The sequence below is a fragment of the Phoca vitulina genome, unplaced genomic scaffold (assembly GCF_004348235.1).
Source record: "Phoca vitulina isolate PV1807 unplaced genomic scaffold, GSC_HSeal_1.0 scaffold34, whole genome shotgun sequence".
NCBI lineage: Eukaryota > Metazoa > Chordata > Mammalia > Carnivora > Phocidae > Phoca > Phoca vitulina.
The window spans coordinates 9,483,863-9,498,616 of NW_022589737.1; the positions used below are offsets into that span (position 1 = coordinate 9,483,863).

General features: G+C 37.5%; 1 pseudogene; it reads left to right on the forward strand.

Moving 5' to 3' along the window:
• Positions 1-260: 260 nt before the first annotated feature.
• On the forward strand, positions 261-7,976 carry LOC116645798 (annotated as a pseudogene).
• Positions 7,977-14,754: the final 6,778 nt, after the last annotated feature.

Consider the following 14,754-nt stretch of genomic DNA (forward strand, 5'->3'; position numbering starts at 1 on the left):
GTTCCCCGGTAGGTTGCAGTTTTAATAAGCAAAGGGAACTTACATATGAGTCTTGTCTTGGTCAGCAGCAAGACAGGTAGATTCCTGCACCAGCCTGTTAAATCTTAAAAATTTTTAAAAGGGAACCTCTCGAGTGCCCAGGTCCAGCTCTCCAGTCAATCAGTGGTCACATCTTTTTGATCAGGTTCTCCAACACCACACAAAACCACAGATGTGAAACAATTGCATAGAACTGTATACGCAGATACATGCAAGTGAGCATGCACATAACTGGTGAAATCGGAATAAACCTCGTGGATTGCACGAATATCAACTTCCTAGATGCTACTGTTGGGGGTGGAGGAGTAAGGGGTACCTGGGACCTCCATACACTTTTTTTTTTAACAACTTTTTGTGAATCTATAATTACTTCAAAATTAAAAAAATTTAAGTTGACCACCTGATGAGAGACTATGCTTGAAGGACCTAGCCTTCCCCATCCCCTGCTATTGGTGGCAGCCCTGTATGGCCTCTACTCCTTGCACTGCAGTTCACTGAGCTTGGCTTAGGTGAGGGGATGGTGACAGAGGGTTTGAGCCAAGGGAAAGTGGGAAGACTGAGTGAACAGGGCAGTGGTGGGCCAGGTATTTAGATTGGTCTTTACTTTTCAAGCCAGTGGGTCTATGCCTGCAATTCAGGCCCTTGAGAGCAAGATTCAAAAACCCCATGCTGTCCCCATCAAAATACCATCCACTTTTTTCAAAGAAATGGAACAAATAATCCTAAAATTTGTATGGAACCAGAAAAGACCCCGAATAGCCAGAGGAATGTTGAAAAAGAAAAGCAAAGCTGGTGGCATCACAATTCCGGACTTCCAGCTCTATTACAAAGCTGTCATCATCAAGACAGTATGGTACTGGCACAAAAACAGACACATAGATCAATGGAACAGAATAGAGAGCCCAGATATGGACCCTCAACTCTATGGTCAACTAATCTTTGACAAAGCAGGAAAGAATGTCCAATGGAAAAAAGACAGTCTCTTCAACAAATGGTGTTGGGAAAATTAGATAGCCACATGCAGAAGAATGAAACTGGACCATTTCCTTACACCACACACAAAAATAGACTCCCAAGTGGTTGAAAGACTTCAATGTGAGACAGGAGTCCATCAAAATCCTAAAGGAGAACACAGGCAGCAACCTCTTCGACCTCAGCCGCAGCAACTTCTTCCTAGAAACATCACCAAAGGCAAGGGAAGCAAGGGCAAAAATGAACTATTGGGACTTCATCAAGATAAAAAGCTTTTGCAAAGCGAAGGAAACAGTCAACAAAACCAAAAGACAACCGACAGAATGGGAGAAGATATTTGCAAATGACATATCAGATAAAGGGCTAGTATCCAAAATCTATAAAGAACTTTTCAAACTCAACACCCAAAGAACAAATGATCTAATCAAGAAATGGGCAGAAGACTTGAACAGACATTTTTCCAAAGAAGACATCCAAATGGCCAATAGACACATGAAAAAGTGCTCAATATCATTCAGCATCAGGGAAATCCAAATCAAAACCTCAATGAGATACCACCTCACACCAGTCAGAATGGCTAAAATTAACAAGTCAGGAAATGACAGATGTTGGTGGGGATGTGGAGAAAGGGGAACCCTCCTACACTGTTGGTGGGAATGCAAGCTGGTGCAGCCACTCTGGAAAACAGTATGGAGGTTCCTCAAAAAGTTGAAAATAGAGCTACCGTATGATCCAGCAATTGCACTCCTGGGTATTTACCCCAAAGATACAAATGTAGGGATACGAAAGAGTACATGCACCCTGATGTTTATAGCAGCAATGTCCACAATAGCCAAACTATGGAAAGAGCCAAGATGTCCATCGACAGATGAATGGATAAAGAAGAGGTGGTATATATATATACAATGGAATATTATGCAGCCATCAAAAGGAATGAGATCTTGCCATTTGCAATGACGTGGATGGAACTGGAGGGTGTTATGCTGAGCGAAATAAGTCAAACAGAGAAAGACATGTATCATATGACCTCACTGATATGAGGAATTCTTAATCTCAGGAAACAAACTGAGGGTTGCTGGAGTGGGGGGTGGGGTGGGAGGGATGGGGTGACTGGGTGATAGACACTGGGGAGGGTATGTGCTCTGGTAAGCGCTGTGAATTGTGCAAGACTGTTGAATCTCCGATCTGTACCTCTGAAACAAATAATGCAATATATGTTAAGAGAAAAAAAGAAGAGAGCAGGAGGGGAAGAATGAAGGGGGGGGGGAAATCATAGGGGTAGACGAACCATGAGAGACGATGGACTCTGAAAAACAAACTGAGGGTTCTAGAGGGGAGGGGGGTGGGAGGATGGGTTAGCCTGGTGATGGGTATTGAGGAGGGCACGTTCTGCATGGAGCACTGGGTGTTATGCACAAACAATGAATCATGGAACACTACATCTAAAACTAATGATGTAATGTATGGGGATTAACATAACAATAAAAAAATTAAAAAAAAAAACCCCATGCTGCTCCATAGCATTTCTCAGGGGGAGATCAAGACCCTTGGAGGCTTGAAAAGATTTGTGTCTCCTTCCCCACTCCCATAAGCAATATTAAATGATAAAGGATCTTGTATGCCAAGGAGTTGGATTGAAAATTGAGAGGGAGGCAAACCATAAGAGATGCTGAACCCTAGGAAACAAACTGAGGACTGCTGGAGGGGAGGTGGGGGGAGGGATAATTGGGTGATGGGCATTAAGGAGGGCACTTGATGTAGTGAGTACTGGGTGTTATATGCAACTGATGAATCACTAAATTCTACCTCTGAAACTAATAAAAAAAAAGTTAAAAGTGGAACTACCCTAAGATCCAGCAACTGCACTAGGTACTTACCCAAATGATACAAAAATTCTGATTTGAAGGGATACATGTACCCCAATGTTTATTGCTGTGTTATCAACAATAGCCAAATTATGGAAGGGTCCAAATGTCCACCAACTGATGAATGGATGAAGAAGATGTGGTCTACACACATGCACATGCACACGTACTGGAATATTACTCAGCCATAAAAAAGAATGAAATCTTGCCATTTGCCATGATGTGAATTGATCTAGAGAGTATTACGCTAAGTGAAGTAAGTCAGTCAGAGAAAGACAAATACCATATGATTTCACTTATATGTGGAATTTAAGAAACAAAACAAATGAACATAGGGGGTAAAAAAGAGAGGCAAACCAAGAAATAGACTCTTAACTATAGAGAACAAACTGATGGTTACCAGAGGGAAGGTTGGGTGGGAGGAATGGGTTAAATAGGTGATGGCTATTAAGGAGGGTACTTGTGAGCACTGGGTGTTGTATATAAGTGTTGAATCACTAAATTCTGCACCTGAAACGAATATTTCACTGTATGTTAACTAACTGGAATTTAAATAAAAACTTGAGGAGAAAAGGAAATTAGGACTTTTCAGTAGGCTTTGCTTTTTCTTTATCTGTATTTTCATGGCCACTCTTTATTATTTTGATAGCTCAGATGACCATTTAATATGACATTGCTTATATCTTAACACATTTAGCAGGTACTTGTATTCTTATGACTTTTTTGTTTTGAAGACAATTTTTTTTCTCTATAAAAAAACAATTATTTTCAGAGAACTGCTTTCAAAGTTTCATTTATGTTGGTACATTAGAGAGCCTTAAACAAAACCTGTAATTATATAGTAATTGAGTTAACTATTTGTAGAAATTTATCAATTTAGTCTTATTTAATTTAGTCATTTATATTTTGCCAGTTCTCGTGTCAGACTCTTTCTCCAATATCAGCATTGTTCTGAACTATGGATGGATTGCTTGATCACTTTTTTTGTTTAAATAAAAAGAGGCATTTTCTCTTATGGAAATTTTCTTTCTTTATACTTTGTGCAATTAAGTCAGAATTGTGGAGTTGAGGGTAGCCAAAGAGAATGTTAGGGAAATCTAAGCCCTGCCCGCCAACCAGACTCCTGATGACTTTCACATCTGGTTCTATTTGTGGAAATGGCCTTAGCATTTCCACAAATACTTATTTGCTCCTTTTATTGCTCTCACTAAATTCTGTTCAATGTCTTGCCAGTTTATGACCATTCAACTCTATCTCTCTTATCTGACCCCACCAACATTCTTTGGAATTGAAGCTGAAGTCCAGCTGCACTTGATGCTCTAATTTTTTCCCCCACCCTCTGCTTCTTCTATCTCTGTCCAATACCCACCTGTTACTCAGAACTCTCTGGACCCCATACAAGGTGATTGCTCACTCAAAGGACACACTGGTTGGACTTCCAGTTTTCTCCTTGATGGGAAAATCCAGCATATTTTTCCTGTAAGAAAGAGCTTTGTTCCAGAATTATTTTTCCCAAGAATTATCTGCAATTTATCTTACCCATTCTTATACATTTGTGGCACACCTTTTGTTGACTGGCAAGCATCATTTCAGCCACCTTGTGTTGACTGTCAGAGAACCTGCCACCTTTTCAGTAAGAATAGTGGCAGCAGTATTTGGGGACATTTCATGCACAGCTGTTGGGTTAGTGGGTCATTGACCTTCTAAATATTTAGCATTTTCATAGTGAAAATTGTTTTCACTCCTCTTCTCCAACCCAACTTGTGTTTCTCTAAGCTCAAACAACCTGTCCCAAACTAGAATGAAGTCTCAGTTCCACCATAGATTCTCTGCTGTTGACTAGGAAGTGTCCTTTTTGAGGAGATTCAGTGGGATATGACCAAAACCTCAGCCTTCCTTTTTATAATATTTAAGGGATACCTGGGCAAAAAGAAAAGAGTACTACCTATATCTTGCCATCAGCTTTTTCTTAGCTATGAACAGTTTGATGGGTTTTCCTGGAAAATTCTCTTATAAACCAAAGTTCAACCTCATCTGATTATAGAGAGCTGTAGATATTATGATGATCATGGTTTATATACACAGAGGATCCAGCAATGTCAATTTCAGTCTCTAGATCCTTCATTTCCTAAAACCACAGGTCAGAAATATGTATATGGGCCCATCTTCTGAAGCATCTAAGCATGCAGTCCTTTATTATCTAATAATTATTTTTATTACTATCATCTTTCATGAGTAAAATTTTCATGCACAAAATCCTCAAGGGCAAAGTATCAGTATGAGAAGTTTGTGGCAAAGCTTAATTCAATTTCCATCACAATCTGCTTCTTTAGCCTAAGGGAAGATGAATCATTTTACAAAGATTAAAGTTAATTTTTCTAAATGACTGCTTTTTTTGAGTCATTAAAGACAGTCTCTGGCTGCTTACTGATCCCCAGTCTGTGCCTTCTTTTTGCAACATTGCTCAGTGCTTTCTTCATCACTGACATTGTTTCTCCTGATTCAGGAGGACTCCACCTTCATTAAGTGGCTTCCTAAATTATGCATTCACTCAACAAATACTTACTGAGAGTCTATAATGTGCCAGGTGATGTACTAGGTGACCAGATACTGTCCCTGTTGTCAAGAGACAGATGTAAAAAAAAGGAAATAGACAAAGAAAATCACTTAAAGTTTTTTAAGTATTAAGGAAACAAAGGGTTGGGAAAGAAAAAGTAGGGGGTGCAGGGAGGGAGCTAGTTTAGGAATAGCCTCTAAAGGTAGAGGGAGGTAGCCATTTGAAGGATGGGAGGGAAAATATTTCAGATTGAGGAGGTAGCACATGTAACACCCCCAAGTCAGAAGAGACTAATGTGTGTGAGAAGGAAAACAGATTTGAATGGCTGCAGGGAAGTCAGGAAGGGAGAGTCACTGGAGAGATGGGCAGGAGGCAGGGGCTCAGAATGAGAGGGACAAAGTCTACATGGATTATTGAGGTCTGGTTATCCAGAAAGCAGCCCACCAACTATGGAGACTATCAAACAAATCATCCAGAATTGTTTGTTTTTAACCTAGGCCCAGAACAGCTCTTAGTGGTCCTGTAGAGGTACGCCTTTTGGGGAAAGCAGGGCATTTGGGTTTTCATCCTCACTGCTCTGAGAAGCCAACACATCGGTTTACATAGGGGAAGGAGTGAGATAGTTTGATCAATGTTTTAAGATCATTCTTGCTGTTTGGTGGAGAATTAGACTGAAGGAGGGTGGGAATAGTGGTAAAAAAGAATAAAAGTAGGCTTAATTTCCCTGTATTTTGATATTTCACTTCTTTAAAGCATCTTGATTTTCCCATTTTGTGTTTTAGATAACAAGAGAAAGTAGAAAGCAGGACAGTGTCCTCCTAGCTTTCCTTGGTGCCACCTCTCTTCTTTCCTTCCTTCCTTCTTTCTTCTCTTAGTGAGCAGGAGCTGTGGATACACAACATTTGTCATACTTGTCAACACTCTGCTGAGTATTAAGCTAAAATAAATATTTAGAAAACTTTGTTCCTAAATTGCAATTAGACTGTGTGTAACCAAGATATTAAGAGGATGAGATTTTATTTGCAAATTGAGTAGATAAAAATATATTTCTTTGGGGCACCTGGCTGGCTCAGTCAGTAGAGTATGCGACTCTTGATCTCTAGGTCATGAGTTCAGGCCCCACACTGGGGGTAGAGATTACATAAAAAAAATAAAATCTTAAAAAAATACACACACATACACATATTTATTTCTTTGGCTTCAGGGGTGAGTTGTGGAGTAGAGTACAGCTCCATTTCCCCAGTCAGAGGATCTCTCAACCCTACCTCCCCTGGGGTCTCTCAAGGGTTAGTGTGGGTTTTCTGCAGTGGTGAGAGGGAAGAGAGGACTCTTCCCTCTGTTTTTTTTCTGTTTCCCAGGAAATTTGATGCCTTTGTTTGAGGAAACAAACTTAAGCCTTACAGGGTCTGTTTGCTACTTAAACTGAAATGATGCACACAGGCATAAATTTATCTGTGCCTGTGTTTTTTCCTCAGGTCTGAATGGTCATTGATTCTAGTTACACAGTTTTTAGGCTTTAGGGAACTGTGACAGATCTAATTATGTTTTTTGAGTCAAGATTTCAGTTATATTTCTTTTCATTATAAAGCTGGAGTAGTGAAATGAAAGAATTCCTGAAGAATTCCACAACTGTTAATCTCCTGCCCCCCTTATGGCAGATCTGAGGCTATTTTGATAGATAAAAACAAATGGAGAGTCTTGTTTATATAAGATGCTAACTAATTAATTTGTCCAGAAATTACTAGTAGTCACCTTTGGACCAACACAGTTTTATTTAGGAAGAACCCAAGATTTCATTTTCAAGGTAGAAAGTCGATCTGATTCAGCTGTGATTTTACCTAATGTGCCACAGGCCTGTGCCAATCCACCATCTCCCCATACAAGTAGTTCAAGAAAACAAGGATGAATATCTTAATTCTTCCAGTGGAGCTATTCTATATTTCTAGCCTATGAGTGTGACACTTAGAGGATGATTAAGAAAAACTAGATCTTCATTAAATTCCTGTTACAGTGTAGTAAGACATCTTAAAGTAGAGAATGAAGATGATCAGACTTTTTCAGAGAAACCAACATCTTCAACAGAAGAAAACTGGAATTTCAAGAAAATTTTAAACACATTGACAGCCAATTTGAAGAAAATACATATTTGGAAAATACCTTCAATAATATCAGTATATTGTGACCCTAAATCACTTGATACTGGGTCATGCAGTGATCTCCAAAATGACTTTGAGAATGAAGATCTTCCCAAACAAGGATTAAATGAAGAAAAAGCAAAATTGGTGAAGCAGATTCAGAAGAAAGAAGACCTTCTTCAGAGGTGAAAACTGGTCAAAATGTACAGGTCAGAGAATGACCTGTCTCAATTACAGTTGTTAATAAAGAAATGGAGAATCTGTAGCCAGCTGTTGCATTATGAGTTGCAACCAGCTATGTCTAAGGAGAACAAGAACCTCAGCCTGACTCCGTTGATAGACCACTGTGGGTTAGATGATAAATTGCTACACTATAATAGAAATGAAGAATAATTTATGGGTGCTTAATTCATAATTTTTTCTCCAGAATATTTTTGAGAATGGCAACTTAAAAGATAACTTAATACATTTTAAAAGGAAGATAGAAACCATTAGGACTTGCAGAAAGGTATCTTAATGAACATCAGTTTAGGGCACTCCGTTATATAAATATAAACTAAGTTCTAAAGTGAAAATTTAACATTTTGGATAAATTTGTCAAAGAAAACTTGATATTTAAAGAAATGTGAAAAAAATTAAATCATGTTTAAAAAATAATTTGGGCATCTCTGGAAGTCAGTTTTAATACATTGTTTTGTAAAAAAAAAAAAAAGTTTTATTTTATACCACCTCACACTGGTCAGATGGATAAAATTAACAACTCAGTTAACAGATGGCGAGGATGTGGAGAAAGGGGAACCCTCTTACACTGTTGGTGGGAATGCAAGTTGGTACAGCCACTTTGGAAAACAGTGTGGAGGTTCCTCAAAAATTTAAAAATAGAGCTACTCTATGACCCAGCAATTGCACTACTAGGTATTTATCCAAAGGATACAAACAATGATTCAAAGGGGCACATGCACCCCAGTGTTTATAGCAGCAATGTCCACAATAGCCAAACTATGGAAAGAGTCCAGATGTCCATTGACAAATGAATGGATAAAGAAGATGTGGTATATATATGTATGTGTATATATATATATATATATATATATATATATATATACAATGGAATACTACTCAGCCATCAAAAAAAAGAAATCTTGCCATTTGCAACAATGTGGATGGAACTAGAGGGTATTATGCTAAGCAAAATAAGTCATGAGAGAAAGACAATTATCATGTGATCTCACTGATATGTGGAATTTAAGAAATAAAACAGAGGATCATAGGGGAAGAGAGGAATAAATAAAACAAGATGAAATCAGAGAGGGAGAAAAACCATTAGAGACTCTTAATCATAGGAAACAAATTGAGGGTTGCTGGAGGGGAGGGAGGTGGGGAGATGGGGTAACTGGGTGATGGACATTAAGGAGGCCACGTGATGTAAGGAGCACTGCATATTATATAAGACTGATGAATCACTGACCTCTACCTCTGAAACCAATAATACACTATATGTTAATTGAACTTAAATAAAAAATGAAGAAAAATATCTTCGATATTTGTGTTAATTTATACATTAGATTTGATTAATTATTGGAAACAACAACTTAAAAAATCTTCCCATAACAAATGTGAACTATTATCATAGGCCTCTTCTTTATTGTTAGGAATTTGACAAATTAGTAACTTGGGAAATTAATAGAACTCAATTTGAAATTTGATTAAAAGACAAGGATTTTTGCATAAGACCCTCCTAAACATAACAATTAGTTCATTACAAGCACTTATTTTCCCAGGATGGGAAAAATTGGTTGGCAATAGAGTATTTTCTGTGACATACAAACTGGTGTTCTGCTAACACTTGCATTTTCAACTGAAAGTAACACTTGTATATTTGTTGAATAAGTGCTGTATGAAGGAAATGCATGCACTTGTCATGGTCTGGGGAGAGAACTTAGGGATACAAAAATGCTTAAAATGTGGTTCTTGGCATGAAAGAACTTATCACATCACTTGCCATCACTAAGGATTAGCTCCTTGGGCTGGGATCAGAGCCCCCAGATCCTGGGTGCCACAAGCTGCCCCCAGTGAGCATGGCTGGCTGAGGTCCACACAGAGCCACTTTGAAGGAGAGACCTCTTCTGGGAGCTTGCAAGACAGGCCATGGGTCCCAGTGGAAAATCTTCCTAGACTTGAGACATCCTGTTCCCTCATCAGCCCTCTGCAACATGTCTCTGGGGCCTGACCTTTCTGAATGGGAGCTAATGACCCAACCAGAGCTACCCGCAACCCCTGCAGCCTCTCAGAACCTCTTTCTCTGCCTTGAAACAAGCATTCTGTCTCCTCGAATGTTAGTCTGTCAACCTCAGAGATAATTGAGTCCCTTCCCCCATAAAAATGGATGCAGGTTGTTTTAAGGTCTTGTAGTTTATGGATAAATCAGATCTACACATGGCCAGTTCTTTTCCAATGCCACTGATTCTTTGGTGGATCACTTGATACTACATATAAACCTGACATCAACTCCATTCATGTGGAGAGCTCCAGGTATCAGTTTCCACACATTCCTGGGCATGTAGGATCTAACTAGTAAGTGATGTCCAAACTCACCAGAAGGTAGTTGTTATTTCTTCCACACATGCATGCCTACAGGTGGGCCCACTGAAGCATGGGAGCGTGCAGTGTTCTTTGGTCTGGTGACCACTTTTATTTTTCAGTCCATTGCCCTTAGAAAAAACTCAAGTAGCCACTGTTCTTAACATCAATGGTCCAATATCAGAAGATAGCACGACATGATGCAGAACTGCCTTTGGCAACTTGTTTCCTTTTTTAAAAAAATTATGTTATCAAAGTTACATATGTAAGTAATTATAAAAGTCAAATAATTTCACAAGGCTTTTAATGAAAACCATAGCCCTCTTTCCCATCTCTCTCCACTGTCCTAGAGTCATTTTCAAAACTTTCACCTATTTCTTCCAGTTATGATCTCCAGATTTCTAAATAACATGCTTAAATTCCTACATATTGATTTTTAATTTTGAATCAATTTATTATTTCTTGATATGAAAAATTAAAATTTATGGCTCCTGCACTCCTTCTACTCATCTACATAATCTTTCTCTCTACCTATTCTCCCAGTACAGTTATACCATGATTTTGGGTTAAATCAATATTCATATTTGGTTAAATATTTAATATTCATATTTGATCAAATTAGTATGCATATTTTCCTTTTGGAAATCTTGAATCTTGTCCCAGTTGACAATTGAGATACCAAATAAGACAGAATTGATAAATATTTGTCTATATTCCAGACTTTGAAATAATAAATTTTCATCCCATAATGTAGTCATAATGCTGATATCAAATAATATTATATAAAATATAATTAGTAATACTAATGCAACTACTAATATAATAATTAGTATTGATAATTATTAGCATTGATAATACTAATTATTATTAATACTAGTATAAAAACTAATATAAAACAAATATTAAGAGAGAGGTTGCAAAATGCAAACCCTAAAATACCTAGTTTGAATTGACTTTCTGTTCTGGGACAATAGGGACAGTGTAAAAGTTTGGGATAGGCTTTGGGCAAGATGCCAGAATCCAAATGAATTACTGACTTAAATGTTAAACATAAAACTATAAAACTTTTGGTAACAAAGATAGAAGAAAAATTTAAGGATGTGGGACTAGGCAAAAAATTCTTAGACTTACCACCAAAAGCTTAATCCATAAAAGGAAAAATAGATAAACTAGATTTCATCAAAATGACAAGTTTTTGCTCTGTGAAAGCCCTGTTTAAATATATGTATATTTTAATTCCAATATAGTTAACATACAGTCTTATATTAGTTTCAGGTGTACAATATAGTGATTCAACAATTCCATTTAACACCTGGTGCTCATCACAAGTGCGCTCCTACATCCCCATCACAAATTTCACCAATCCCCCCACTCACCTCCCCTCTGGTAACCATCAGTTTGTTCTCTATATTTAAGACTCTGTTTTGAAAGACTCTATTAAACTAAGGGAATGATAAACTACAGACTAGGAGAGAGAATTTGTAAACCACATTTCCAGTGAACTGCTAGTATCTGGAATATATAGTGAACTCTGAAACTCAAAATAAGAAGCAATGCAATTAGAGAAGTGACATTTCACAGAAGATATATATGGCAAACATCCACATGAAAAAATGTTCAACATCATAGTTCAACATCATAAGGAAATGCAAGTTTAAACTACAATGAGATATCACTACACAATTATCAAAATGACTAATACTAAAAAAATAAAGACAACAGCAAATGCTGGTGAGGATATGCAGAAATTGGATTGCTCATACATTGCTGGTGGGCTTATCAGTGGAAAACAATTTGTAGTTTCTTTTAAAACTAAAAATGGACTTACCACATGACCCAGCAATTTATCCAGAGAAATAAAGACTTACATTCACACAAACACCTGTACATGAATTTTTTTTTTCATAGTAGTCCACAATTGGAAGCAACCCAGATGCCTTTAATGGGTGAATGATTAAGGAGACTGTGATACATACAGTAGTAAACACATGGTATACTACTCAGTAGAAAAAGGAACACACTATGGATATACCTAATAACCTGGATGAATCTCCAGAGAACTATGCTGAGTGAAAAAAAGCCAACCCCAAAAGATTACATACCGTATGATTCCATTTATATAACAGTCTTGAAAGGACAAAATTATAGAAATGGGGAGCAGACTGGTGGTTGCCAGAGGTTAGGAACATATAGGAAGGGTGTGGGGGGTGAGTGTGGCTATCAAAGGTCAATAAGAGGGATCCTTGTGGTGATGGAAATTCTTTGTATCCTGTCTCAATGTCAATATACTGGTTGTGATGTTGTGCTATAGTTTTGCAAGATGTTACCATTAGGGAAAAGGCAAAGGGTACAAGGATCTCTCTTTATTATTTCTTAAAATTGCATATGAATCTATAATTATCTCATAACATAAAGTTTAATTTAAAAAATTAACAGGAATAGGAGTTAGCATGAAATGATAAAAGAAATAACCCACTGGGGCACCTGGTGGCTTAGTCGTTAAGTGTCTGCCTTTGACTCAGGTCATGATCCGGAGGTCCTGGGACCAAGCCCCGCATCAGGCTCCCTGCTCCGCAGGAAGCCTGCTTCTCCCTCTCCTACTCCCCCTGCTTGTGTTCCCTCTCTCGCTGTGTCTCTCTCTGTCAAATAAATAAATAAAATCTTTAAAAAAAAAAAAAATATATATATATATATAAAAGAAATAACCCACTAAGAAAGTAACATAAATTCAAATATAAGTAAAGCAAAAATTAAATTTTAAGTAAAAATTGACATATCCACAATAATATTGGGGCCTTTTAATATATTTCCACCTTAAGCTTATAGATATATAAGTATAATAAAATTAAGTAATAGTATAGATTTAAACAACACAATTACACAAGCTAGACCTGGTGGACATATATAGAACCCATCACCCATCAAATAGAGACTGAAAATACTTTTGAAATATTTTTAAAAATTGATCATGTTTGGTAAGTTTATTTTTAAAAAATCTTATAGAGAATCTTTATCAATCAATAAAAGACTAAAACTCAATGGAAAATTAGTTTTAGTCACAATAAGGGAATTAATAAAATATGACACACAAATATTCGATACATTTATAAAATTTTGTTCAGCCTCACTAAGATTTAAAATAAATTCTGTTCATTTGAAGATTTTCTACATTCCAATATGCCAAACAGGCAGTTTCCTCTAATTCAGTGTTATCATTCTCTGTTGCTGAGTATAAAACTTCCTAGAAAGCATCATGGCAATATATTAACAGTTATCTAAACATGCTTAGACAAATCAAAATCACAAGGAGATACCACCTCACACCTCTCAGAATGGCTAAAATTAACAACACAAGAAATGACAGGTGTTGGTGAGGATGCAGAGAAAGGGGACACGCTTGCACTGTGGGTAGGAATGCAAACTGGTGCAGCCACTCTGGAGAACAGTATGGAGGTTCCTCAAAAAGTTAAAAATAGAACTACTCTATGATCCAGCAATTGCACTACTAGGTATTTACCCAAAGTATACAAAAATAATGATTCAAAGGGGCACATGCACTCCGATGTTTATAGCAGGATTATCAACAATAGCCAAACTATGGAAAGAGCCCAAATGTCCTTCAACTGATGAATGGATAAAGATGTGATATATATATAATGGAATATTACTCAACCATCAAAAAGAATGAATCTTGCCATTTGCAACAACATGAATGGAGCTAGAGTGTATTATGCCAAGCAAAATAAGTCAATCAGAGAAAGACAAATACCATATGATTTCACTCATATGTGGAATTTAAGAAACAAAACAGATGAACACCTAAGTGAGATGGTATAGGCTTGTAAGCCCCTTGTAACCAAGGTCATTTGAGGACTGCAGTGAGATTAAGGACAACCAGGCAGGCCTGGATCAGGAGGAGAAAATGTTCTCTTCCCCTTATCTCACGTTGCAAGTTCTGAATGCCTGGATCTGCAGGAAGTGGCTCTTGCCTATATTAGAAGTATTCTTTTATAAGAACGTGCTGTTCCCAGAGGAAGGGTGGCCGAGATAGTTCTGTGCTTCGGCAAACAAAAAACAGGATATAGTTTGTTCTTATTATGTCTTGTGTGTCTTTCTTCAAGGATGTTGGCATGAGCTTATTATCGGCTAAAAGTACACATTGTCTTGCTTATCTGATCGATGTAAGTATATAGCTGTGTGGGAAATAAACGACAGCATGCAGTTGCAAGTGCTGCCTTTGCTCTGCATCCCCTGTGTCCTGGTTCTTTCACGACCCTTACCCAGGGACCCCAACGCACTAGACGTTGACACCTAAGAAGGGGGAAAAAGAAATAAAAAAGAGAAGGAAGCAAATCGTAAGAGACTATTAATGATAGAGAACAAACTGAGGGTTGATGGAGGGAGGTGGGTGGGGGATGAGATAGGTTAGTGATGGGAATTTAGGAGGGTACTTGTGATGAACACTTGGTGTTGGATGTAAGTGATGAATCACTGAATGCTACTCCTGAAACCAATATTGCGCTGTACATTAACTCATTAGAATTTAAATAAAAATTAAAACAAAACATGCTTATAAACTTTGCAATCAAAAATTCCACTTTTACAA